This window comes from Natator depressus, chromosome 1 (assembly GCF_965152275.1).
Source record: "Natator depressus isolate rNatDep1 chromosome 1, rNatDep2.hap1, whole genome shotgun sequence".
Classification (NCBI taxonomy): Eukaryota; Metazoa; Chordata; order Testudines; family Cheloniidae; genus Natator; species Natator depressus.
The window spans coordinates 283,093,299-283,098,959 of record NC_134234.1 but is presented as its reverse complement, the minus strand read 5'-3'; positions in this window follow the sequence as shown (position 1 = coordinate 283,098,959).

The following is a 5,661-nucleotide window of genomic DNA, read 5'->3' as shown; positions in this document are numbered from 1 at the left end:
GTAGCTAGGTTCCATTTCTATACATTTGCAACAGACACATTTATTTCTAAATCAGTGATTGAAAGACCAAAAGCCCTAGGAAGGACTGTGTCAAAAAACCTAGTAAATGCCTGTACAACAACTTGCCGTAGGATTTGCATTGGGGTGGGAGGGAAAGTGTGCTTGGGAGAAGACTGCTAAATAATGCAAAGATGATTGTGTATCAGTTGCAGTTATGGGAACCTAATCTGACTAGTGTTGGGTATTTCTCTTCCTTTGCTTGTCAGTTTCAGCCTTCTAGTTCCTGACTAAATATTTTCTTTTTATCATTTAATTATTGCTTTTATTTTTCTCATTATTTGCTGGGGTTTGTTCCACCCTTTCTCCCTCTGTCCTTTATAGATACTCTTTATGTGCGCAAAGCCTCAATCCCTACTCTTTTTACTACCATCCCTTAAATGTGATTTCCTGTTTCTTACTTATTCTCTCTGACTTGTCTTTTTCCTCAGGTACATTCTCTTTTTCTACACTTTCTTTTTCCTTATTTGGCTAGAGTTTTGCAATTACTGGGTCTTCAGTCAGCAAAGATGCTGGAACTAGGGGTGCCGCACCCCCTGGCTCAAAGTAGTTTCCATTCTATACAGTGTTTACAGTTTGGTTCAATGGTTCTCAGTACCCCCACTATAAAAATTGTTCCCGCACCACTGTCAGTCAGATGCTGTCTTTAGTGCCTGACATCTCCACACCTTGATGGATTGAAACAGCTGGGATTGGCATCCACTTGCATGGCAAGAAATCCGACAGTGAAGCTTGTATTGCACAATCGCTGCAAAGAGAGAGACTGTTCTGTGGGAATGACACGGTAGCATCACCTTGTTCCACGAAAGATACAGAAATAGGACCCCAATGTGGACCTGTGCTGTTCCTCATTTTGAGAGACATCATTAGCAGCAGTTTTGACTGAGATGCAAAATAGTTCCGAGCCATGGGTAGCCAAGCTGTCCTCTGTTGTGTAATTGATTGAACAATAATGAATTCATCTGATTTATACCTATTTGAATATTCATCTTGCTTGTTAGATCTGATTCTAGCTATTAACATACAAATGAATAAAATTTGATCAAGAAAAACTGGTTTGAGTTGGTGCTTTTTTCATTTCATTTTACATTTTCTTTCAATGGAAAATAAGTTAACTAGGGCCATGTTAACGAAAAAAAGGAAGGGAAAATCCCAAAGACATCATAAGGGAGGGGAGGGAAGCACACAGCCAAGCAACATGCTCCAAATGCCTCTTCCTCTCCTCCAAGAGCCACTGAATGTCCATTTGTGGCGATCCCACATGCTCAGGAGTCTGCTGGGGATGATCAGGACTCTGTGGGGACAGGTTGTAGGGCGGGACAGCCGTTGGAGGTAGCATATTGCTCACGCAAGCAGAAGGATACCTGGCCCCAAGTTGATTTTCAAGGATTACATAAATCCTTCAGTCTTTTTCTGCCTGCAGCGTATGCCCAGGAAAAGCTTTGTTACTTTAGTTTCCCGATATGCAGTCTAACTATTGGTCTAGAAGATTAAGTATTGTGAAGGGCTGATTTATGTGGCTTCTAAATGTGCTATGGCTCCCACTTAACCAGGAAGTGTGGAGTAATCTCATACATTGACTACTCTTTCTTGGCTGCCACCTGACATGATCAGGGCAGCTTCTCAGTGGTTGCTGCACCCACTAGCATCACACCCTGTGTGGGACACATTCTGCAGAGAGGTGGCCCAGCAGCTGCAGGCAGAGGCAGATTAAGATTTATTGGAGCCCTGGTCACAAAGAACATTTTGGACTCCCAGACCCCAGGGGGAACCGGAACTCGGGGGGGAAGGGGGACAGACAGTAGGACATGGCCCCCCTCTTTTTAACATGGGCATAGTAGCCTTGGGCAGGCATGGTGGCAGTGATAGGGGCTGCACTTCGTAGTGGGGGAGCTGATAAGATGATTAGCTCCCCTGGAGTGAAGCACAGCCCCTGCTAGTTCTTCCCAGTGGGGGGCTGATATGGGCCTTAGCCCTGCCCTCGCCATGGGACCCTGCCCCCTGCCCCTCCTCTCCCCCCAGACCCCACCCCCTGGCCAGTGCGGAAGCTGGAACCAGGCAGTAGTAAGAGCTTCCCAGGAATCCCTGGACCCTCCACCTGCCATGGGTTGCACTCCCAGGGGGTGGGGACATGGACCAGGGTTTGCTCTTTGGCAGCCTAACCCCCTGCCCAGGACAGGTAGAAGGTCTGGGGTCCCTAGGTGGCTCTTACCATTGCATGGCTCCAGCTTCTGGCCTGGCCAGGTGGCGGGGCCCCAGGGGGCAGAGGAGGAACAGGGGCCAGGGCTACAGTTCCAGTGCAGGTGGTCCCCTCTACTTCCACACACATTCTGGTGTTCCTATAGGAGCCCACAAATTGGCCAGGACCCTGTGGGCTTGTGCGTTAATCCATCACTGGCTGCCGGTGGTTTAAGCAGGTACTGTTCCTCTGGGTAGGCGGGGGGATGGGTCCCAGCTGGAGCCATCTTTTCCACCCCCAGAGCCTCCTGGCCCCAGAACTATATTGACCTCTTGGGGACTAGGACCATGTGGTGTCCCTCTCCCCACAGACATGTGGCAGGGAGGAGCCAGCCAGAGACTTGAAGGCAGCAGAGCAGCAGCTGGATGTGTTTGTGCCGGGAGTGACAGACACTGATGATGTCAGCAGACTGCTTTCTGCAGTTCTCATTCTGACCATGCTCTGCTCTGTGCTGACTGGCTGTTTGCACCAACTCTCTCCCTTCGTTTGACTTTCCAGATAGCTATGCCCCGCATAACACCACACCACTGAGAAGATTTAAATACACAGATAAATAAATAAGCATAATTCATGGAAGTAACATGACATTTGCCATTGTCACGTTGCTCACTTGGCTTGTGTATTCTACCCTTTCCCCTGCCCGGTCTGTCTTGTTTATTTAGACTGTAGGCTCTTCAGTGCAGAGACTGTCTCAAAGTGTGTCTACACGGCAATGGAAGGTGTGATTGCAGCTCTCTTGGTCCCACACTATAGCTCTAATCTACCTAGCACATCGTGGGTTCTACAAGCCTGCCTGGTCCCCCTGGCTCCATATTCGGCTTGCTAGCCAGGACTGAAGCCCATGCCACTGCGTCTTCGCTGCCGGTTTTAACTCCAAGGTTATGCCTACCAGAGCTGCAATCACACCTGCCATAGCAGTGTGGACATATCCTTATTCTGTGTTTGTACAGTGCTTAGCATATCACTTGGTCCCCTGGGCACTTCCATGATATATACGTGTTTGAAATGACGGACGCAGTCATTTACAAATGACACTTTATGCCGTCACTTCTGACACTCACTTTAAACTCTGGAATGCAAAAGCGATCAGCTGAATTCAAAGAAGACTTCTGGGGCTATGGAAATGTACAGGTATTACAGCAAGCTTCCTTAAATCTCCTTCCACCACTCTCTCAGATGACAGGATTATGCGTTTGGTGTGTTCCCTCCGATAACTATGTTCTGATTAGTCAAAACAATGATCTGGGCTAATGTTTGGAAGGTTCTGCCAGATGAAGCCTACTATGCAGGCTAGTGCACAGGACGCCTAGATACCCAATCTTACAGAATAGAAATTCTGAGGTTGGAGGGGTTGATAGGTTGGGCGCCTAGCCCACATCAAAGTGAGCAGGTCCAATTGTTAACAATATGCTTTAAAATAATCTCCATGTTTAAGGACATATTCTTGAGGCAGCCATATTCCTACTCAAGGCTTGGTCCCAATAAACTGATTTCCTTTAGATGTAATACTCCAGACCAGTTACCAGATATAGGCGCACAGCATGTAGTCTCCCTTTTATGGAAACCAATCCTTTAAGAAGTGCACTGACCCAACAAATACGGAGCAGTACTTCAGGACAAGCTTAGTGGTTCTGAACAAATAGAAGACCCATTTCTGGCATTGACAAAGTTTGACACACGGACTTTTAGACTTGAAGCTTTTGTTGTTACAGACCTAGAAAGTCTATGCACAGATATCTCTGGAATATTGGTTTTGGTTTCTAATGTGTACTATAGTATGTATTTATATTTCCCAGCATTATAATGTCATGGCTCTGTACTCATCAGTAAAGGACTATACCGCATATATTTGATCTGACAGGCTATGTCCCAGCCCACAAGAGACAGTTGCCATTGACCAGTTTTTGCAGAATAGGGTAAGCTATACAAATATGATTTACTCCACGTCTATTTTGTGTATATGCTTTTTTCTCAATTTTATTCTTAAAGTATGCAGTGCTCATAAGCAAACTATTCTGTCTAGATAAACTTTATTTATTTGGTCCTAAAATAAGACATCATAAAGCTGTATCATTTATTTAGCAGCAGCCTGGATATTTTTGCTTCCTTAGACGAGTAGTTGAATTACATTTTGTACATTTCCATTATATAGATATACATACAATTATTATTCTAACAGAAAATTACAGTCTACTCACATTTCTGTCATATATGAATGAGTGTTGCCAGAAAGTTCCATAAAATGTGAACATTCTGCCGTCTGGGTTCTTTGAATTCTGACTTAGAATGCAAACACCTAGAAAGTTGCAGTATTGGTCAGCTCATCATCCCACAGACGTTATGGTCATATATCCTACCTTGTCCAAGATTAGCCCCAGGAGATGGTAACAAACTGTTGCTTTAACATATGCCTCTGTTCTAGCCTTGTTTTCTCCCCAGTCTTTCCAGCTTCACTAACATCTGTAGCTCCTGCCCTCTGATGCTCTTGTTCTCCAAAGTGGTCTACTCTATTGGTCAGGTCCTTGTTGGGACAAGTCTTGACATAGTTTAATACAACCAAAGCAACCTCATTTTTTAAAAAATTCCTTTTTTATGTAATAAATCGTTACATTGTTTATGCTGGTAAACGTGAACCATAAATTGTTTGGGCTGCTAGTGTTATAATTAGTCAATTTATTAAACTAGTGTTAAAAAAAATTGTAGCGAGAGGCGCTTAGGTGACCAACTTGGTCCAAAAGATAATTCAGCACCAGATGAATGCAATAGTGGGCTCACAGACAAACTAACTAACAAGAGGAAATTTTGAAAATGGCCATAACTAAGTCCCATTCTGTACAAGTAATGGACAGAATATTTGAATTTATTCCTGTAATTAGTTGCTATTTGTGAAATACCTGTAAGCTTTTTCCCATTGTACCGTATCCTTTTCCAGCGTTATGAGACTCTGTGAGAGGACGCTAATCTCTTACACTGGTGGTCCAGGTTTGGTGCATGGCTACATGTAATGGAAGCATGAATGAAACATTAACGGAAGCAGGCCTACTACATGGCTATAAAGCAGGCCTACTGCACAGCTACGAATGAGAGGGGAGAGAATTTGAATGACAACTCTGCAGCCAACCAGCAGGATGCAGTAGCTGGTCTTGAGGTTAGCCAAACAGGTGTGAAAGAAAGAGGAGGCCAAGCATTTAAATCATTGGTCAGCGGTTGTGTGATCAAGTACTGATGTAAAAGGTGTGGTGTGGAGTCAACTAGAGAGGCAGGCAGTGGAAGGTAAACACAGTTAAACAGTGGGGAAAATGTGCTTAGTTTTGTTTCAGCTGAGTATTGTGTGGGAGGGAGGGTAAACTGAAGTCTGGGAATGG